This window comes from Columba livia, chromosome 12 (genome assembly GCF_036013475.1).
Source record: "Columba livia isolate bColLiv1 breed racing homer chromosome 12, bColLiv1.pat.W.v2, whole genome shotgun sequence".
NCBI classification, from domain to species: domain Eukaryota; kingdom Metazoa; phylum Chordata; class Aves; order Columbiformes; family Columbidae; genus Columba; species Columba livia.
This window is the reverse complement of record NC_088613.1, coordinates 4,415,964-4,439,451: the sequence shown is the minus strand read 5'-3', so window position 1 is coordinate 4,439,451 and position 23,488 is coordinate 4,415,964. Positions and strand designations below refer to the sequence as shown.

The following is a 23,488-nucleotide window of genomic DNA, read 5'->3' as shown; positions in this document are numbered from 1 at the left end:
GCACAAGAACAGAACAGTTGGCAGGACTGAGATGGTGGTTTCTGGTCTCAGAGGTGAAGCTGGTCTATGGCTAGTCGCTCAACGTGGTGCAGACCAAGAAGCCACCTGGAGTCAATAAGAAAGAAGAAATTACACTGAAAAGGCAAGCAATTTGTGTCTGAAAATGAGGTATAATAAGTCAGAACATTAAAAAAAAAAAAAAAAAAGACAGCAAAACCCCCCAATGATATAGCTTTTAGGAAGAAATAGCTTCTTTTCTGTTTTTCCAAGGATAGAAAAGACAAGTCTCTGAGAAATAACGACTCATTTTTTCGACTAGAGAAAAATATTCCCTGCTTTCCTGCAGTCTTTCCCACATCATTTCAGCTAGAGACTTTGCTGTCTCTGAGCAGTAATCATTTAACTGAAAAATACCCTATAATATTTCTCTTTGTGGAGGCCAGTGGGTTACACCTAATGACTTTGAAGCATGATGTATAACTCAAAGTGGCATGAAAATAAATTGATGAGACAATTAGAACTTATGAGAATGGTGGTTGCATTAATATGTTGGGGGGAATCTCTTAGAATAAAGAATTTCAAACTCCAGGGAGACCTTAAAATTTATTTGGCATCTGAAGTAGCTCCCTGAGTTGTTATTGCACAAAGCACAATACAAACATACATAAAATCCTGACCTAGACTTCAGCTGCTGACAAATCTCCCTTTGGCTTCACAGGGCCAGGATTTCATCTGGCTTCTACTCCAGGGAGTTTGCATACAAACACACACAAATCTCGAGTATCTAATGTGACATTTTATTGCGAAACTTAGGTGCCCAGGTAGAAAACAGGCATATTCAGAATGTCCTCCCCTATTGACAGTGACCAAATTCTGATGGTGCTTAAATCACTTGGTATCTCAATTTTTAACATGTACATGGGCTTGCAGTTATTTTCCTGAGCATTGTCAGAGCCATCTCTGTCCTGATAGACACATTTCAAAGCAAAGTAAGGACACGGTGAATTAACTGAAAGGACAACAGGGAGAGAAGAGGTTACAATACTTGTGCTTTATATTGTAGCTATTGTAGTCCAGGATGCTGAAGGTAATTAGTCATCTCCCTTCCAGCCTGAATGCTGGGGGGTGCCAGGGGACACCTGGATCTGTTGAATACACGTCCTGACTGCCACACGTGGGGGTTCTTGTTCTTTGTATGGTGTCTTTCTAGCCCATTAGATTCCATGTGGAGTGGAACAGCTTTGGCAAGAAGGAGTGAGCATTTGACCTCGATCTAAAGTATGTGTATGTATTCCATAACAGTTGTGGCATTTTTTTCCATTATGAAGCATAGAATTTATGAATAACTACCTGTCCTTTATATGGCATCTTTTTTAACACCTATCAGTCTTTCTTCCTGCAAAGCCGTAAAATTGTTTGCACAGCAAGAGATTTTAATATTCACTTCATAACTGAGTAGCAATTGAAGCTGATAGGAGGACAACTCAGTCAACCTTGGTAATCAGCTCTAGAATCTTGAAAACTGCGGGCAAAACCAGTTATTTGCACACATATTTGCTCCAAAGTATTTTTGCTTTGCAACCACTATACTTAGTAGCATTTGAACTTTCTAACTAGAAATCTTGTTGTTGCTTTGCTAATAGAAGTGTTTGGCTTTATGATTTCTAACTGGTGATACTGATGCACTGGGGATTCTATAGGGATGAGATCATTCCTTTTTGACTATTTGGCTATGAACTGGTCAACAGTCCTGATCATGTCAAGTACAAGCATTGCAATGCTTTCTGGTTTAGAGTTTTTGTGGCTTTCTGAAGCCTCTCTTTCCTTATCACAACTGTGTGTTTACCGTTGAAAGCAAAAAAGGCGGGTTGCAATCCTTTCTGAAGGAAATAGAAAGACCAATATGCAGACCTGCCCACTTCTGAGGGAAGTGCTGTCTCGCTGGGGCCAAAGTTAAATGTGTAAGAACCCCTTATTGCCCTGGTTAAAGCCTCAAACCATTTAGGGGACATAGTTTAGTGCTAGAGTTAGGTTGCCGTTGAAGTCAATGATTCCTGAGGATCTCTTGTGACCAAAATGATTCTATGCTGCTTCTTTTGACAGAATAACATTAACGGCTAACAGCTCTCATTTTGCAAATCAACACTTATGCTGTATCTGTAGCAGAACTGGGGTCACAGTTGTCATTTTTTACCCCTTTTGTACTCTGTATTATTAGTATTTTGATACTGCAGGAACATCCGATAATATGAGACATGGTCCGAGCCCTCATTGTTGTTTTGTTAGCTATTGTTTTGCTTATCTCTTTTTTCTGCAGAGTGCAAGTATACCTGTGAGAAAGTGGTCATATCTTTTTTGTTCCATACCTTAAAAGTTTTTATAATATGAAGGTTTGGATCTGAAGTTATAATTATGTGGGATGCTGTATGCACAGGCAGAATGATAGCGCTTGCCAGGTAGTTTACAATTGTGTACTGAGAATTTGACTATTTTTTTAAATCAAATGTGGAGGTGAAAGATGCAACTATCTCTGAAAGATAAGTGCAATTAGATTGACAACTTGTATGTCGGGCTTCTTGCTGGTGTCATCTAAAATAGCTGAAGTACAGTGATACCACTCCCTCCCTCCATCCCCTGAAATGAGGCTTATGCTAGAAATGCTGACAAGACCCTTATCTTTTGAGATGGCACCATGCACAGCTTTAAATGCTGGTTATGAATGTTAATGTGTTATCTGAAAGATATTTTTTCCACATGTAGGCAGCTCAGGATAGAGTCTCAGTAATAAATTTAACGAGTTCAGGGGGAAGACACAGTATGCTTATGTGAGTATTATAATGATTGACATTTTTGCAAACAGCATATGATAAGTGGTGCAATTTTATTTTCAAAGTTTAATCAATAGAGAGCTCTTTGATATTGCCGTGTACTTTGCAAATAGATGCTTCCTTGGGATGACAGAAAAACAACTTCTCTATCATGGTGTGTTTATGCTTAGGGTGTAATCAATCTGCTTTAGTGATTGTCATAAATTTTGATATTCCAAAAAATAAAGAGAGGCTATAAAATAATTACACTTCAAGGTGGCATCTTGCTGCTGCTTGACTGGGTTGTCTGGCTTTATGAAGGGTTTAAAGGGTGCAAATTCCATCACTGTGCTGAGTACAAGAGCATGGGCCATGTACTAGCTTATTCCCATGTCTTGTAAACCCATGCCAGCTGTTGGATAGGAAATGGAGTTGGATCTTCAAGGGCTTAACAAGGACTTTATCAATGTCTTGTGTTAGCTTTTGGAGTGAATTTCCTCTCAAATTAGAGGAGTCAGAAGTGACTTTCACTCTCAGTGCTGAGAGGCCACAGCATTTCACTGCAGCCCAGCCTCCTCAGTAATTTTGATCCACATGGGTACGGAGAAGTGGTTGAAGCTCCTTCTGTGTGAGCATGAACATCCACCTAGTCTAAAACCCCTGGAATGGTTCCTCCAGTTGGCCCTAGTACCAGTGCTGCTGCTCTTCAGCGAGGCTGAGGGGAGCAGAACATTCCTTGCCCTTCTCTGGGGCATTTCAAGCCAGCACAGAGGACTTTGGGGACGTGCTCGCTGCTCTGGATGAGCTTTGTTCTTGCTGAGCAGACTGATTGCCTGTGTCTCTTTTGTTCTTGAAAACAGTAGCAGTTGAAAGCTGAACATCGAAAGATCATTTCACGAACATTTGAAGGCTGACCATGTCCACAAAGAGCTGTGGTGCCAATCCAGCTTGTCCTCTGAATTGCAGTAGCCTGCACAAATTCGTGCTGGCCCCACAAAACCAGTCCCAGGGAAACCTGCTTGGAAAAGACAGCGTTAACGATTTATTGGATGTGGCAGCGTAAGGACACACAGTATGAACTTGGAGATAACCTTTGGCAGGGAACTCTCTCTGTCTCATTCTTTCTGATAAAAATATAGTAACTGGTAGGCATTTGGGAAACCAGGAAGCTGGAGCATTTCAGGTGACTTGACCTGAATTTAGCAGACTGCCAGTAGCACTGATGCAAAACCTCCGGAGATGTCAGGAGATCTGTGCCTGGCACCACTGCAGGGTATGACCCGGTCGGCATCGGGCCGGATCCTGATCTCAGCACAGAATTTCCTCTAGAGGCATGAGGGGTTACGGCAGGCTGACATCAGCATAAGATCAGCTTTATATGTGCTGTGCATACTAGATGAGTTGTTATAGACACCCATAAAAAAAAGGTCTTTTTTTCCTTTTTTTGTTATTATTTTATTTCTAACACTTTTTACTTGCAGCAAGAAGATACTGTTTCAACAGCCAGACACTACAGCTTCAGCTGTTATTCTGCTTATTTTCATACAGGCAATTTCAAGAGAACGACCTGAAGAGAGCAAAGAGTTTTTTTCACCTTTTATATAATTATATTATGTGATATATGTGTGTGTGAGAGCTCTGTATGTGTAAATATATACATATATGTATGCACATCTGTTTGTTTAAGTAACATGTGTTTTCCTTTGCTGTCCCTAGCCAACATCAATTTCTGTGCTGCCTTTGTAAATATGCCATAATGGCTGATTCTTTTGCATTCTTTGTGCTATCTCTGCTTATGCTGAATAGCAGCTGACACTTTAATTGGGATGACTGAGCTGAGTGCATTTGCCTTTGGAACTGGACACTTTTCAGTGTGAAGAGAGAGTACCACAGACTGACTCTTCTGTCTTTATCCTCAATCAAAACTCCAGTAAATCAGACCTGTAGTTTGTAGCAAGGGACATTCTCCATTGCATTGAAATGCATGGGAAAGGCTGAAGACTCACAGTTTTTAAGATTAATTAGATCCTGAAAAGGAGAATTTACTGAAATTGTTTTCCCTACCCTTTTTTCTTGTTTTTAAAGAGCCTTTTTAATTACCTTCATCTCTGTTGGTGTATTCATATACCCTACTCCTTTTATAGGAAAAATACCACATACTTTTGAGTTTCTTAAAAACCTTTTTGATAGACAGATTCTACTAATTCTTATTTTAAAGAAAAATGAACACAAATGAACACTGTGTTAAAATTTATGCGTCACATCTTCCAATATATTAATGTGAGCCATGCAGTTAATCTTTATTTAAGTTTAACTGAGCACTAATATTATTCACTACTTAGGCACTAAATGAGAATTTGGTTTTCAGGTGGCTACATTGTGTTTGAAAATAAGGGAAGGAATAGTTTAGCATGTGACTATTCAAAACTTCTTTGATTGCAGTGGTGGTTTCAGTGACCAAGTTTTTTTTTTTCAGGTTCCTGTTACGTACTTGCTGTGGGACCCTACTGTTGATTCAGAAAGGTAAATAATCTTCTTTACAACTCTGTTTGGAAGGTTGCCTTTGGCTTCATGAAAACATGCTTTTTGTATTGATATAGGAACAATAGGTAAGCTACCTGCCCATGTGCCAGCAGAAAAATCAGTTATGTCTCCTAAGAGGACTCTTAAAGCCTGACACTGCCAGCAGAGCCAGCCCCTTGTAGGAGACCATGCAAAGTCTTAGGCAGTAGAAAACTGTTGGCTGGAGTCAGCATTGTAACTTCTTTTGCATATATCCCGAAACTTCTTTCATCTTTGTGGGGCTGAAAATAGAGCTATTTTTCATGCTTACCTCTCTTATGTCAGTATACATGCAGAATGGAATGTAATGTAGGAGGGAGCCATCATCTTGTTCTTTTATTCAATTTTAGTTGGACTGATTTTGCAGATGAGGAAAGTTACATTCGTCATCCTCCTCTCCATTTCAGGTTTCCTTGTGTTATATTCACTTCCAGCCCCTTCCCCCACATCCCTTTAAAGAGTACTGTGTACTCAGTTCTCTAAACCCTTAGCAATAATCCAGACATGAGCTGGCTTGAGCAAGAAAGGCACTGTAATTTCACCCATCATATGACTCTTCTCATTCTAATGAAGTTCCTTATTCCATGTTAGATTAAAGCAGTTTTCCATGGCTTCTTTACTGTTGCTATACAATACACTTTGGTCATGAAAGAGGAGTTTCTTGATGGATTGCAATATTTTCTTCTCGATCCTTTCTTTCTGTTCCCATGATCTCTTTCTTCTCATCTCAACTCCAGGTTTTAGATCTGTTATACTGAATGTAAAATGCTTGGCTAGAGTAGAACTGGAAGCCGTGTCAGTATAAAACAGTGTGGAAACTAATTGTCCTGGTGTGATGCTGAGGTGAGCTGGTATCTCCATGGTATGAGCTACTGCATGCTGTGCTTCATTTCTTGGAACAGATCGAGGATCTCTTCGGCATATGGCAGAAGAGCAGTTACAGAATTGTTCTCTCTTTTGTATATATTGGGCTGTTGAAAACAAGGAGATACCAATGCTGCTTTTCTTGTGCTCCTCTGGCCCTAGTGGCAGTGTGACTCAGTCTTCTGCCATGACTAAGCCCCTTGTACTTTCATGTTAAGGACCCTTGAAGCCACAATGTGGTGATTCCCAAGTGCGCAAATGCAAGCAAGTGGAAGTTCATGTAAGAACACAGGTCCCTGCATTTTTCTTGATGTTCTAGTGCTCTATTTACATGATCACCCATTGGTTTCAGAGCTAATGACCTACTTGAGATGCTAAATGGATAGTCATACACTCAGTCGCGTTTAGCTTCAGAAATTATCTTGACTGCCTCCAGAGCTGGAAGCTTCCCTTTTCCATTCTTGCCTATGTTTTGCAAGCACAGATTTGGTGTGCCAAAGAGGCAGGCTGAAAGGCTTTTCTGAGCATGTAAGACTTCAGTCCCCTATACTGTGTTGTGATCAGCTTTGCTTTGGATCCTTAGAATCAAATGTCAGGTAGATACAAAGAGATTGCAGACAGGGTCAGTGCGTACTTCTGCTGCAGTTTTACCTTAACACCTGGTGTTATCTAAGAGTTCTTAAGCACAGCCTCATTTGACACATCCTCAGGCATCCGGGAACACCTGGAAAGTTATTGATTTCAGCCAACTTCCAGCATACTCTCAAATCGTAGCATTCTTGTTTGCATAGCTTTGGGGTTCTGCCATGTCAAAGCAATCAGGCATGAGTTGACACAAACATACAAACAGATTAAGTGGAGGTACAAAGCAGTGAGGTGGGGTGTTCACAATTAACTAGTGGCTTTTAATGGAAACTGAGTCATGGAATACCTGTGTGGCTTTGAAACTGCCAACAAAACAAAGTACTGGGCTTATTGGACATTTACAGTATCACAGTATCACATTTATTTGACATTTAATGCAGTAGTACAATTGGTACCAGTGCAGTGCCCAGGAACCTTAACTATAGATCAGGTGCCCCTTGGTCTTGACATAGGAGAACACAGAGTAAGATGGTCATTAATAATCTCTTTTGAAATACCAACTTGGTTTTGCCGATGTCAGAAAACAAGTTGTTTGGATTCCATACATGGGAGCGTTTGATAATGAGTCGATTTTATACAGAGGAAGTCAAGATGCTTTATGTAATTGCTTAGTGTCAGAAGAAAGCTATTTTAACAGAACTTAGCAAGTTACGGATTTAAACCTATCTTTTTCTAGCATCTCCTGAAAGTAGTATATTAGCTTGCTAATAGGCAAAATGCCATCCAAGCAGATGAGCTGAGATAGGTAGCCAAAATACCATGGCCAGGTTCATTAAGTGTGTTTGTTGAGGTCAAAGCTTCTGGAAGGCAGAGTAGCAGATGTGCTGTGTCCTGAGCTTCTGAGGCTGCCACCTGCTAATTGGATAGAATGTCTGTGCCTTAGCACTGATCACAGTTAATGCCCAGGATCAAAAGTTAGCCCTATAAAGATAAATTTGCAGCATGAGAGAATTCATTGTGTAATTAAGTTACTGAAATATGGAATAAGTAAAGCATTGATATTATGTAGGTGCGTGTAAGAGTGTAGTGAGGCAAGATCCTGAGGCACTCACTGAATCTGAACAGTTTGCCATACAGTTTAAAGAAAATTAAGGCTCCTAATTTCTGTTTGAAGTTACAGGCTGTAAAGAACAGAGGAGGGAAGACTCCTGCGGCTAAATTTCATCCTTGCTAGCTATTCCAAATATTTCAAAATTCCTCCCTCAAATTCTCTAGAAATGGTCCCACACCCATAGAACATACCACAGGACTTTCTGATTGCTGCATGATCTTTTCAGAGATCCTGAGGGAATTAGCACATCACCATAAGAGCATGTGAAGACTGTTCCTATACTGAGGCAATACTGGCTCTGCCTGCCATCTTCCGTAATATTGAGGATTCTGGCTGTAACAAAATCAGAGAAATTCCTGCCATGGAAATATGAATAGGGAAGCACAGTGTTGGGGAAACTACTCTTCACCATTATGTTTCAGCCTCGTCTTTCATCACCAGTGAAAATTTTGTGTCTTACAGCTGAGTACCACTTATCTTTATCCTGAAGGCCTCCTTCACTCAATAAGGATGAGAACTTATGAATCATGTAAGTTGCTCAAACCCCGATGTTATAGAGATTTTTCCTTTTACAGTAGTTAGCAAAGTTTTTCCAGTCCTCTTTCTTTCTATTCAGTCACTTTGGGATATATGGCAGGTGAAGGCTTTTGAGACAGAGTGCAATCTAACCTGGAAACGTGGAGGATCTTTACTTAAAGCAGGTGTATGCTCACACACCTCCTACACATACAACCTCCTTTTTGCCCAAATGAAAAGAAACACTTCCCAAGAATTTGCAGCCAGTGCGTGCTGTTCACATGCGTTACACATTCAGGACATCAAACTGCGATCAGCAGGATAAGGCTGGAGAGCCCATAAACTTGCTTTCTGATGCAGAACATCCTGGCGGGATGTAAGACAACAAAGAAACCCTCCTGGAAACCGCTGAGGAGCTCTGTGCTATACAGGTGGTGCACACCATCCTCTGAAAGGCAGCATAATGCTTCTGGAGAGGATGAAAGCGACCTTTTAAGGTAGATAGAGCCAAGCTAGGATCTACCAGGAGCATTTTGTGATGTGTGTCTGTGTGTTCTGCTACTTAGCAGTACTTAGCAGTAGCTTGAGTGTTCTGATTCTTGGTGGCCTGTGAGCATGAGACTTCCTCCATTTTTTTCCCTCATCTATGTCATGTCCTGCCCAGAGCTATAGGTAGGGGGAGAGGTGACTCAGGTTTGTGGGTCCCCTTTGTTGGAAAACAGTATACACAATACTTAAGGTCCATAAACAAAAGGCTTTTATTTTGCAGCTGGGTCTAATTGGCAAATGTTTTGGTGGCAGAGGATTTCTGTTTGTGGCACATGTGGGGCTATAAATCTTACGTTACTATATTAGTTATAAAAAGGAAAGTAAAAGAATAGAAATATAGGAAAGAAAGAAAAAAGATATTTCACCATCCTTATGGCTCTTCTTTGTGCATGATGGGGTTTGTAGTCTTGGATCCAGTGATGTGCAGCATCCACCAGTGTCTTGTTCAGTTCCTGCAGTGAGACTGGTGGGCAGAGTGGTCCTCAGGATAGTGGGTGCACACCAGTCTAGTGCTTGCACAGGTGGGCTTCTCACAGTCCTCTGGATCGCGTGCTTGCATAATCTTTGGTCTTTTGCACAGGCATTACTGAGAGGGTGACTGTGAAAGATGGAAAAGTCCAGAAGGGGTCTTGCCAGTCTGGGGTCTTTTCCCTTGAATGCCACGATGGACCAGTCAGGATAAAGGGCTATGTGCTCTACATCCCCCACCTCCTGTGTCAGCCAGCTGGCCCTTGTCTGGGGCTTGTTAGCTCATCGTTGATATGTAGATCACAATTAACCTCTCTTGAATGTCCCATCTCCTGATACCAGGGACGTCTCTTCTCCTGTGACTGGATGAACTGTTTTTGCCACGATGTTTGAGAAATTATCCTTTTCAGTCTCTGCCGATCTACCTCTTCCTGATCAGGTGATCTGCAGCAGACACCCACAACAATGTCACGCACCATGGGCTGCTCTCCAGTCCTGACCAGTAAGCTGTCAGCTGGCTCGTCATCTGTACCAAGGCACAGCTTCATGCACCCCAGTTGCTCTCACATCAAGGGCAGCTCTCCCTCATTGCTGTCTTGGCCTGTCCTTCCTGAAAAGCTGGATCCATCCATCCATGATAACTGATTGCCTCCCCTCCTTGAGAGCCAGTGCACCGCATTGCTGTGATCTCAACAAGGTCACAACCCAGCCCAGGACCTCTAATGTCCTGTTTGTTGCCATGCTGTGTTTTGTAGTGTACTGGGAACCACTATGAACCAGGTGTTGTGCCTTGCCCAGAGCCCCACTGCCCCAGCAGCAGAGCAGATACAGCGTCGGCCCACCAGCCCCATAAACACTTCTTTCCTTGCACAGCACTTTCCAGTCCTGACAAACCGCTTTACAGATGGGCAGACACCACACCGATGGCTCATTTGCAATGTGATGCTCTCTGATGGCTGCATGAGCCAAGCTGCATTTTGGTGTTGTGTTTCACAGGTGTACCAAGCACACAGAATTTAGCAAAACCATGACCTGAGCCCTCTGCACAGCATTCATTAGCAGCGGGCTCAGCCTTCGGCACTGTGTGGTGCATATTAATGACTTGTTTTCATCATTCCATGGCATGGGAACTGCCTCTGTATGTGTCGGCATCCTCGGCCACTCCACGTGTGGTGTTAGGAGCCTGCACTGCAGCAGCTTCTCCTGGTGTGCCAGCACCTGGGACTTGGGACAGTCCTCAAGAGACCTGCAGAGGTTTTAGTATCACTTGTTCAGAAAATTGTGTACAGGATTGGTGATAAGTAAGATTTTTTGCATATTTTTTTCTTGGTGTGCAGACACCTTTGTCATAATTTCTGTTTTCCCTTCAGGTGAGATAGGCTGCCCACTGCACCGCCAATGCGATGCCGTGAAGCTGGCAGCCTTTCTTTTTTTCACAGCCCCACACTAAACGCAGGACAAACAGGCAGGAAAAAAAAGATAAAAATGGAGAAATTTGTGCCATTCTGTTTCCCTTCCCCAATTTTCTGCCTCCTCTTTTCCTCAGGTCTTTTGCCCTAGTACAAATGCAGGTAAAACCCTCTGAGTCTCGAGTAGCGAAATCAAGTGAGCTACTGGCTCAGTCAGTACATATCAGCTCTGACTTCTCTTTTATCTCTCCTCAATCCAGGCAAGTCTTGCGTGTTTTCTGCTCAATTCTTTGGGTCAAGAGCACACTGGTTAATAGCCAATTATTTCACACCCTAAGGAAGTTTTGGAAAAGAAGTTCCTGGGAAGAGTCAACTTGTTTAAGGAAATGAGACTAATATTCAGTAGGTGAGATGTTTCCCTTTGCTCTCCTTCTTAATACTGTCCCATCCCAGCACAAGGCTGAATTTATTGCCATAATAGATGTGGGTCAGACAGAGCATAATAGTTTCTCTGAGTTGTGTTTTTCTTTCCTCTACACAAAAAGTGAAAGATTAGCCGGGGCATCATGGCAAAATTCCAGGTAGGTAATTAAATTCTGCTTACTGAAAATTCCCCTTTTAAAATCTGTCCCAAAATACAGTTTGTTTTTCCTGTGAGCGCTTTAAAAGGACTGATTCATTTTAACTTCACAGCTCTCCAAATTCTGAAGCCTGCTGCAATTATCTTGGACTCTCTAAACCAGAATGTGCAGTTCCACCTGAGGTATCTAAAGGTACATTTTTGCATGCTTAATTGTTGTTTGAATTCTTGTTTAGATAAAATTCACGTAGACTCAACCAGTGTATCAAATAGGTCAGATTCTGCTGACTAACAGAAGCAAACAAAATTATTTGCATAGGAAAAGCAAGCACTATTTAAAACTATATTTTTATTTACATGTAGAGTAGACCAGGAATAAATTCAGTTTCTGCATCGAGGGCCATTTTGCATGTGCAAAACTACAATTGTGAAAAAAAGCCTGAAAGACAACGTGAGGTGTGCAGTCTGGAAAAGCAATCCAGAACAGATGATGCACAGTATAAATTACTGCGATTTATTTTTTAAATTTACTTGTGCTACTTTCATTTATTATTGTTTATTCATTTTGTATATGGCATTTAATTCCAGTATGAGACCTTCAGGATGAGTGTTTGATGCTAACGGTTGGAATTTGTTCCTGGGCAGAAAGCCAATGTGCCACAGCCATATTCCACTTATGCCCTCCAAGCGGTATTTAAGTGGCCTTCTGCTGCCCTTGGGGGATGTTTTACATGGGAAGCTTAAAGCCTAATCCAGGCCTGGAGCTCAGTCGCCAGAGGGAGGGATAGATGGCTTTCCCTCTCTTCTGTTCTCATCAGGCAGAAAAAAATATAATTGGATTATTGGCCCTTCGATTGTGCTCAGCACAGATTGAAATCCCCTTGTATTGGACCTCTGAGATGAAATGTAAATTGATAAAGAAAACTAATGTATTGAATTGCTCTTATTTGTCGGTAGTGTGCTATTACCTGATGAAGTGAAATGGCTATGATCAGTCTTCTAAACAGCTAAATATATGTAAGACATCTGCAGCTAGACTGACCACATGACAAAAACCAAAAACACCCCAACAACACGCCCTGCCCCCTCCCGTCCCCCAGCTCAACCCACCCCCCCAACACACCAAAAAACCCCAAACAAACCCCAAAACAAACAATAAAACAAAAAAGGCCCAACCACAGGAGCCTACTAGAGGCATAGATTAATGCAGGTATTCCTTCCTTGCTTGTTTTTATCTCTGGAACAGAAAATCAAAGCAAACGGATCAGTCCATTGCCGGGTTAAAATTACCCAAGGATCTATGCAGCATATGAAATATTTGGGCTGATAGAGTAGAACCTGACTGCTTTGTTAATACCTTCATATGCATTGACTTGAACTTTGAATCTCCTGCTTTCTGTCATTTTTTGTTTCGTGTGCATATGTCTTCTGTATTTATTTGGGGCTAAATTCTACTTTTTACATTGTGGTTTTGAGGCATAATATGAGCTAAGACTGGGAGAAGTGTCCTAACAGATTTTAGACTACTTTATTATTGTCATTATTCTGCATATTCACACATGCATGTCATGATCCAAAATATTTTGAGGCAAATCATTCAATTGTGCTAAATAAATAGGTCCATGTGAAAGTGTAGCTGAGGTAAATCCCTATAATTTACACAGTGGAGGAAAATTCTTTAACAGGGAGGGATTTGATCCTTACATTTTATGTTAAGACTGATTTCTCTCCGTGTTTCTTTTTAAAATTGTTATCTAACTGTCCTTTTGTATTTATGTGTCTACAGAGCAATAAATAGCTGTTGAAATTACGCTGTCATCAGAACTATGTGTGTATTTATGTCACTCCACGATTTTGATGCATACTGTCTGCACAGAGAGCAGAAGGCTGTAACCTTAGATGATGTAAGTTGGTGGCTCCTGTGTTCAAGTGAACTTTTTGCTGGCCAAATATCTGACATTCTAATGGCTTGGGTTTAGAGTAGAGCCTCCAAAACTGACTAATGAATTACATTAGAAGCTGAGATTTATTTTTGTAGCTTGTTGAGATTCTAGCACATGTTTGTATTAATAAGATAATCAATGCATAATGGATGTGACAGCCACCTGAACATTTTTGAGTAAGAAAAAAGATTGATATACAATGCATTTCATTAGTTCTCTCTTTAACAACTAATAAACTTCCAGTTCATTAAGTTATTACATGCCATTCCTTATCTCACAAATAGAACCCATAATTCAGTTTTTCCCAGAGCTGCACATTCTTTAAGTCTGCAGACTAAATTACCAGAGCTCATTTCATCAATAAAGCTTCTGTTTGGTGGGGAAAGGAGGGGACAGTTAAGTAAAGTAATATGAAATGCAAGCCATTTTTTTGTGTCAGAGGTCATTCGTTTGCTTCAATATTGCTGTTATTCTATTTATACATTTGCTAAACAATGATTATTATGGAAAGCCCATGGTTAATCACTGCATTACATTTAAAGTCTTTCACATTTTGTTGCAAACTCTTATACTTGTGACTATTTAGAGTTATCTTGAACAGCAAACTGTCCTTTTGCAATGGATCCTTGACAATCTATTAGTTCAGCTGTGCATTTAATGAAAGATAAAGGCTTTCTTCTGGTAGCAGTGGGAAAGCCACAGAGGCAAACAAAAATCATGCATATGCTGCAGTCCCAACACAAAAGACTTGTTGCTTCCCAAGACAGAATTGCCCAGCGCAGATACAGGCAGCTGGTGAAACCTTCTGCATGGGAAGCTATATGGGACTAATTTGCACCCTGTACCAAATTTCCAACACTGCTCTTCTCACCAGGGCTCAGAGTGAAATTACTGTGCCCTGTGTTGAGTATAATATATAGTATCTATTTGTAAAAAATACAACCTAGTGATAAAATGCCTGCCTAGGGAGTGGGATAGCATGGTCTGGGCTCTTTGCAGATTGCAGTGATTTAGAACTATTTCTGCTGTCCAGAAAAAGCAGGCAATAGTGATGGGGAAAAAAATGCTCCCTTTGCTCTCCCAGTCCCAGCATTTCGGTGGATGGTCAGATAAGGGTCCCAGTAGGTTTTAAGTCATCTCCCCCGTGAGACAGCACTCTGTGAAGAGGAGTGAGGGTGAGAGCCAGGAGGGGAAGCCGGGCAAAGGGGCCACATGCAGCATGTTTAGCTCTATTTTTGGCTTAGCAGGGGCAGACCCTGGGAAGCATTGCAGTGCCTTCCTCTTCTGATTAAAACCTGCCTGCTTTTCTTTTTCCTTTAGGTGGAAATTAGCAGCTGTGAGCAGTCATAATTTTCACCAGAGGGAGAAGAAGTTGTTCCCTGCCCCAAGCTGGCCCAGAGGGGTCCATGGTTCAATTTGCTGCAGGTACACTATTATAGCAATTAGCATCACCTATACAGGGGAATAGGTGCTAAATCAGTGTTACTGTGAGTATGGAGAGGAATAAATAAGATTAGCACTGAACAGGAATATTCAAGCCTGGACACTGCTGGAGGGGGTGTGAATAAAATGTTAACTGGTCCAGATCTGTCCAAAACACTATCACATTGTGTTATGGTACTTTAATGTCAGCAAGTGCTTCTTCTCATTAAATTTGTAGTTAACAAACACAGGTGATTGTTGTCAACTGAAGAAATAACAGCGTCATTGGAAAGCACTTTTTTAAAATTAAGAGTTGTAAAATGGTGCTATGACAACAATATAATGGGATTACTGTTCATGACAATTACAAACTGTGACTTATCAATGAGAGAACAATCAAAAATATATATATTTTTAAAGTGGAAAATGTAATAAATGAAAGGTGAGCAAAAAGTTTCTAACTGATCCTTTTCCCAGAGATCACTCAGAGCAGCATTTGTGCAGAACAGCCTATCTTTGATGAAGATGCAATGAGTGTGTGTTTAGGTTCTGCAACAATTCCTCACAACTACAGCACGGTATACATCTGTAGATCCATATTGTTGCTTGCTCTTGGGCTTATTACCATCCAGACGTGAAACCCCATTTAGAATATGTCCTGACTTGACAGTATGGGAATCATGCTGCCTAGGCTATATTATTGCCATAAGAAAACCATGGAAATGATGGCTCTCCTGGAAGAGAGTTGATAGTGCTTTTGCCTTATCAAAGCACTTATAAAATCAGATTTACCTAGATAGTGAAATATTCAGTATTCTAATGGAGTTTCCTAAACTGTTACTCTTTATGGTGATTGTAGCCTGTGTAATTTGATTAGACATTTATAACTTTAGTACTTAATACATAAATATTACCAGTGAGCTGAAGACACTGGAAATGTTCACAAGAACCAGAAAAGCAGACTGGGAGCTGCGGTCAGCTGGAGCTGAGCATCCAAATTTCTGGTAAAAAAGAGAGTTAATTTACATGAGCTGACACCTCCTGAGAGGCTCTTACACTGAATTTTTCCAGTATTTTTGAGCTCTTATTTTACAAAAAAAAAAAAAAGCTATTATCTTTAAGGTTGTTGCTTTTTTATCAGGGAAAGTTTTAATGAGAAAATTTAACTTATCAATATTAAGTTCTCTCCTAATTAGGTGGAAGTGGTTTTCCTCTGCAAGCAGTTTCTGTTTTCTGGCGCTCCTGAACCACTGGACAACATCCATGAATAGCGCTATCCTGCTTTAGTCTTATAAAAAACATCTGAGAAGCTGTTGACTGCAGTTAAAATACATTCTCAAGAGCTGCATGTTGTTTCTGTAATTCCAGAATTGGAATCCATACGCTCAGCCTTTCTGCTGTAATGTATGCTGTTTCAGTAGCAAGACAATTTATGATTCAAAATAATCCATTTGACAACATGAGTGGCCTAGGTCACATCTAATAACTTAAGCATGTGTTCTTGCTCATTGTTATTAAAACAACAAAAAAAAGCTAGTTAAGAGATGGGCATTCACTCCTGGCATGTTGGCTATTTTTACATACTGGCTGTTATGGTACTCAATTTTTCCCTACTGAATATATAAATTACAAGTCCTGGAGCAGCGCTTGGTGTCCTGTAATTCTTATCCATGAGACATGTATGTTTGAACGGAATGATCCATTGCCCAGTGGAGTGATGGCTTTTTTTATAGCACTTTTGCTCTTGTAGACAGTAAACCATTGATGTAGACTATGAAGACAAGGGCATGTTCACCGTATTCTGGTCTTTTTCTGAGTCTTGCATGTCCTTTTGTCTGTGCTCTGGGACTCTTCACACCTCACATATTCAGGACCAACTAGTTCCCATCAGTAGCAGTGATATTTTTTTCTCCAGTCTGTATTTTGAATATTTAAACTCTGATACTTTCTAGTAATTTTGTGACTCTATGTAAAGCAAAAATATATATGTATTTAATACTCAAATCCATTTGAAAGATATTATTGTTCCTCCTAATATTTTTTCTCTCTCTGCCCAAACTCTACTCTTCCTATCTCCTATTTACTCAGTCACCTTGTAAATGTAGATCATTACTATACAGAGAAAGCACAGCTTTTTCACTACCTCTATGACTTTGACAATTGCACTTATTGTAATTTTTCTTCTCTCCTGTCCATCTTGAAAGCTCCAGCAATATTACTTTATCCATTATGTGACCTTCTTACTTGACATTCCATTGTCTTTGCTCTAAAGCCAGGCATGAATAACTGAACAAGGCTGGGATATGTGGTGGAGACCAGGATTATTCCACGTAGATCACAAAGCAGATTTGTCTAGAAATTACTGGTCTGTAACACTGCATTAAAGACGATTGCATTGCATGTCTGTCTAAATGCTAAAGAATATGCTCGTGACTTCTCCATATGAAAAATTATCTTTGATTCGTAAAAGCAAGGCAAATTATAACAGTTTTTTATACCCCTGCCGGATATTATGATTGAAAAACCCCCACCCTCAATACCATCAGCTTGCACCACAGACTTCACCAGTTTTCTGATAGTCAATATTATGCTTTATAATTTTGTGTGACAAATTGTTTTGATGTATTTAAATATAATGTATGTCTAGGTACTGATTTTATTTTCCTGTTTAATTTATTCTCCAGATTCTCTGGTCTTCAGTCAATGCATTGGCTGATTAAATTATTTTTTCAATAATGAGATTTGACACAATCTATGCCAGTTACCTATGTGACCTGCTAAGTAGGTTAATTGGCAACCCTGAATAATTATCAGCCACCTCATCTTGCTGACTGAGAGTTTGACAATAAGTGAAACATAAAGGTGCTGAAAAAGACACACAGTTTTCCATTTCAACTTCTGAATTGTTTCATAGAAACCTTTAAACTAGAAGGCTGTTAATAAAATGCAGCAATTAAAAACAAAATATCTTGTTTGCTCTTCTGCATCATCATGGTATCCTAGGAGAAAAAGAAGTCTATGACATATTGTATGAACAGGTTCCTCTATTCTGCAAATTACTTGTATAAGTGAAGTGTTGCATCCTCAGAGAGCAAGCTCAGAAACAGGAAAAATTCAAGAAGTTCAAGTGATATTTGTGGTGACATTGCAAGAATAATGTTTTAATGCTTTTCTGTGAAATCTTGAGAACTAGAAATTAACGTTATTTTTCAATGAAAGCTGTGATTCTTCTAGTCCCATTTCTCAGGAAACAGAGTTAAGAAAAATAAGTATTATGGTGCCTGGTGACATGTATTGTATATCTGTCTATGTTTTCTACCTTGTTGATTTCTGAAAAGCCAAAATGGTATTTCTTTCTGCCCTAGAAACAGAAGATTGAAACTCAGAGAGGAAGCAGAATGTACTCCTAGGGATGAGAAGATAAGGAAAAATATGCGAGATTTCAACTTGTGGTCTTTTCACAAGCTAATTAGCCCAAATTAGTGGTACAGAACCATGGACCTAGACTTCGCGCACAGTCATTCCTTTGCCCTTGCTAGAAATACCACCAAAATTTGGAGTAGAACAATCAGAGAATCCATTACTTGTTGTCAGCAGTTAATGATTGCAACATGAAGTGTCTTCACAGAGACCCTTTGGAGAGCCCCGCTTGTGCTCCCAGGGGCAGAGGAGGAGTTGCTTATGGACTTTGGGATGAGACGGTATAATTCAAGAGAGGATCCTGCCTGCAATAAAATCACTTAAACCTGAGCCTAAGCAGGTGAGCAGACCTCAGATTTTGAGAGAGTGACTCATGTTAAAACCAAACATATGCTCAAGAGTTTTTCTGGATCATGGCCATATTGAACCATAATAACCTAAATGGATTTACTCCCCAGACAAATTTCCGCTTCCCTTTCCTCCTGCCCACACATACATTTGCACCTCAACCAATTATTTAGGTCTCTTTCTATTCCCTACATGCTACTTTTATTGAAAATATTACGGCTTGTTTAATCTCATCTAAGCATGGGTTTATTTCGTGTCTTGATTTCCTCTATGATTCATCAACAGGGTTTTTTTACCCCTACCCAAAGGATTTCAATTTTACTGTACAACTTTAATCAAAGCAAAATTGTTAATGCTTATTAAAGAAGTTGGTGCTGTCTGTGCTCCTTCATCTTGTCCCTCTCCCTACAAAAAGATTAAGAAGGTGCTGAAGATGCACATTAGGTGAAACTACTGTCTACAAAGGGCAAAAATAATATTTTTCAGCTCTCTGCCTGTGGATTTTTTTTGCCAGTGTGTGGTCCTAATATCTCAAATTGTAGGCATTTAGATGTCAGGTAGCAGGAGGAAAAAAAATAAGAAGAGGTATTATAGTAAAATAGCAAAGAAACGATGTCTTGGTGATAGTTATAAGTTCTTTTATTCCTGAAAAATAGCACAGGTTTATAAAGTTTTTATCATACCTGATAGAAAACTAACGGCTTTTGCAACTCATTGCTTGTTGATTACATAAGTGTTTTTGAATGAGGGAGCACTGTAAGGTCCTGTCAGAAGCTAAGCTGACATGACTTCTGTCTTTCCTTTTCATTACGATAGTCAATAGCTCAGTTGTAAGGAATATAATTGCTCTTTGTGAGTATATTAGGCATTCTTTTGGGAGAGCTAACTAAAATTTGAGAGCAGAAAAGCATTTCTGGGAAGAAAAAGAATAAAAAACCCAAAACCCACCATAAACAACCCAGCGTGCCAGACAAATCAATAATAAGTGGACGGAGCTGAATCTGAGACTTTTGGGTTGGGTTAGAACCTCAATCAAGATGGTATTAACTCCATAAAGCCTGTATTTTTAGGGGTGGCTATATCAAAATCAATATTACTTTCTTGCTTTATTCGAAATCTTCCATGCATTTATGCAAGCAAATCCATTCTACAATTTGATTTCTTTTCTTGAGCTAAAGTCTATTTGGTATGTGTGACCTGTGTACTGTGGCTCTGTGTTAATTAACAAAAGCTGGATTGTATGTGATATCTCTCACCAGTGTTCTCTACTGATGACATTTATGATGGAAATGAAATATCTATACAAATTCTTCAATGCATAAATTATGTACAATGCATATATATGTTCTGTGCAAGCTGTTCATTGTTACCTCAGAAATAATTCTTTTCTTTTCTTGAAAAAGGATGCAATCATACATTGATCATCAGAATGTGAAAGCACAAACTGTGGGCATTAATGATCTAAAGCTTTGTGTTTATGCTGTTCCCCATCCAAAATCTTCTTATTGTACACAATATATCCAATATTGCATTATTTAAACATACCACACCTTTGCGAAAGGTAGGTGTTTGTATACCCATTATGCAGATAAAGCTGCAAGGGTAAATGCAAATTTTACCTGTCTGTGCTCTGGGTTAGGCCTGAATCTTGTGATCTTGCACTTGGCTAAAGCACTTGGGCTGATCCTGTTAGGAAAGCTTAGTGGGGCTTAATAGCTTAGGCTTAGTTATATGGTTGCTGTTCAGAACCAGTTTGTGTTGGCCATTTCAGAGTGTGCCTAGTGAAAGCCTGTCTCTTTGTGCACCTGCCTATATAGATTTGCCTTAAATAAATTCGAAAGTGAGACTTTGAACATTTAGAGTGGAGGTGATGCAGTATTAACTGCTAAATCCACTCAGAAATACGAACCTAGTTTCCAAGGTTAAACCATCAAGCACAGCATCCCCAAGTCCCTGTCTTCTGCAGGTTTTGGAATGGAAAAGTATTGCTAATATTTTGATTAACTGTTTTGTAGAGCAAAACTACTGCATTCCCAGGAAGCTCATTATGCTAGAAAAATGCATCTATCACAGATAACATCCCCTAACTCCTGATGCCTCTAATTTTTGCTTGTGCTACCAGTCTTCCCTTATCTATCTCATAAGTACTCTGTGTGTGATATTTATGAGCTAATATCCAGGTATGATGTTTAATCTTATAGCACGAAAGGAAAACACAATACACTTACTCAGCATTTCCTTCTGAATGGTGCTTTGATGATCCAATTTTCCATTCCTTGATATGACCAAATTATTATTTCAGCAAAACCAGTAGCCTTCAGTGCAAACACACACACAGCTGAAGTAACAATAATAGCTGGTTTTACACATACATATGCACATCCCCCAAATTGCATTCCGAAGAACAGAGGTTAGAAAACCTATTTGATAACATGAGTGTGAAAGGGTTTTTTTTTACAATCACTATACACATACTGTGTGATGCTTGGTATAGATTGCATCTGCATCTACAGGAGATAATAAATATTTAAGTGTATAAAATAAATATTAGCTCTGTTTTTATATTAAGATAAAAGTTCTGAATTAATAGATATGTTTTCCTCTTTTTTTGGGTACATTTTAATGTCTCAGAGTTACCATCAAAATTCTTCCTGATTTAGAAGAAATAAATTCACCCTTCTGGTTAAAACATCCCCTATAGAACTGGGGAAACTCAAGCTTTAAATCTGTATGCATTGTAAAATATGGTTCAGTGTAGCATGACAAAATGTTTAACAAAAGATAGGTAGAATACACAAATGCTTGAGGGACTGGAAACTACCTCGATAATGTGTGCTTCCAATTATGGTTTAGGAAAGGTATAAAGGTAGAAAAATGTATGTGGTTTATAGATATATAATAATGAAGTTCAACAATGGAGCTAGAGGAGATCAGAAACGTAATCCCGATGGATTGCTTTATGAACATTTCTGAGACTATGTCTTATCATGGGATGTTTCCACCAGGGTATTGTAAGTACAGAAAGTCTCTTCATAAAGAAAAACTGCGTGAGCAATCACCCTGGTTTCCCAACAGCTTGCCCTCTAAAACTAGAATTTGCTTGAGGAACAGTTCAATACGAAGGCAGAGTCTGAGTCCCACAGAGCAAAGGGCTGGGCAGAAAACGCTCTCCAGCTTCCCACAGCTTCCTCTGCCCCGCGCTGCATACCAGTTATTGTCCCTGGGCCACCTCTGTGCTTTCTGGGGCTGCTTTTATTAGGCAGATCAATGGATTGATCCCCGTTAAGAGTAACCAGCCAGAAAGATCAACTAACACACTGAAAGTAAGTCATTTCATTTCATAAAATAAATCAATTTGCACTACCAAAGGAACTATTAAAATCTGATGGGCAATCTCACCGTTTCAGCTTGAAAAAAATAGACCTTCAAAAGTCTGATACTAAAAAGCAATGATTTCATTAAATAAAAATAAGCAATTGCTATCTCTTGTTTGCAGTTTAGGAATCCCTTTGGTTCCTGAGAATACAGAACAAGCCCGATAGCTAGCAAAGTATCTTTACTCTGCTTTACATATGCTTAAACAATCTGGACTGAATAGAGCACTGTCAAGCTTTATGTAACAACCAATAAGAGGAAAAGATAGCTGTAATCCTAATGAACAAATTTTGACTACAAAGAGTTTCTTCTTGTGATGTCTGCATGACAGATGAATATCCAATTACTGGTACGCATTAAAACCTAAGCAGCTAATAGTCCCATTATAATATTTTGCCAACGTTCATAAACCAATGCTTCCCAGAACACCATCGCTGTCAAGTAAATAACTTTTTGTTTCCTATTAAATACAGAGAGTACAGGTTACTATGGTGATCGACAGAATACAGAATAAACTCTGATTCATCATAATTGCCACATGCTAGAGGAAAAAAAAATATCTGAACATCATCTTGCAGTTTCAAGCTGGATCTCTGAAAAATATTTCTAGAATATAAAATCATTTGATGATGTTCAAATAACACTGGGTGAAGTATCACAAAAATGAAAGTGTTGCAGCACTGTGCCCCTTCAGAGTGAATTGTTTCAGGTCTGAAACATTTTAAAACTCATGATCACAAACCTTAGGGGTTTTGTCCATTTATTCTAATCAATGAAACATATAGAACTGCGAAGATCTGCAGAGAAATACTATGGGCCCCATTGTCATGCACGTAAATGATCATCTGGGTCACGGACACCCTAGCCTTTGCCTGTCGTGAACTTTTAGCGTCCAGTTCTTTTCAATCCCACTTACTCTTTATTTTATGTTCAAAAGGCTGAAATGCTGGCATTGGATAGCCACCGAGCAGGGGCCACTTTGATGGCAGATTTTTGGAGTTTCACTCTTTTGATAAGAAGGTCACCCATGCTTCTACTTGGCACTTATTTGCACTCACTGTTGACTTTGCATTACCAAAGTTTAAGAAAGCAATGAAGCAGCATTTACCTCTGCTTTCTCAGTAAGCTACTCTTTAATATATGTAATCAACACACTAGTTTTTCAAATACATATAATCCAATGAAATTCACACCACAAAATTAAACATAATATTATAGTTATTTCCAGTAATTCCCAGTATTAGTTTCTAGTAATGAAACAACTTTGGTTAATGTAGCTTTATCGCAGTACAGGTGAGACCTTGGTCTTCACAGGGTCATCAATCTGGTTTAGGAACAAGAAAGGCAGCACTAGAGCTGACACAACTGAGTGGATGTAGGGAAGAGCCAATTTCTGCTTCTTTTAACCTCAGTACTACACCAGATCTACAAAGTACCCAAATGAATTAAAACAGAAAGATCACCTGATAGTTTGTATACTGACCTTCAGAACTCAGCTCTGCCAAGTCACACAAACCTCTGTTCACATT

At 39.6% G+C, this 23,488-nt stretch overlaps 1 long non-coding RNA gene across 5 annotated transcripts in view; it reads left to right on the top strand.

The window, feature by feature from the left end:
- LOC110355659 (uncharacterized) overlaps window positions 1-21,173 on the top strand; it is a 158,028-nt gene extending 136,855 nt beyond the window's left edge. For 3 of the 5 annotated variants that reach the window (XR_010475618.1, XR_010475616.1, XR_002408480.2), the window contains exons 3-8: window positions 5,284-5,330; window positions 11,132-11,277; window positions 11,565-11,644; window positions 13,238-13,355; window positions 14,715-14,819; window positions 18,182-21,173. This is a non-coding gene — a long non-coding RNA (uncharacterized LOC110355659). The other 2 variants (XR_010475617.1, XR_010475619.1) reach the window with 2 other exon arrangements.
- The last annotated feature ends 2,315 nt before the right edge of the window (window positions 21,174-23,488 follow it).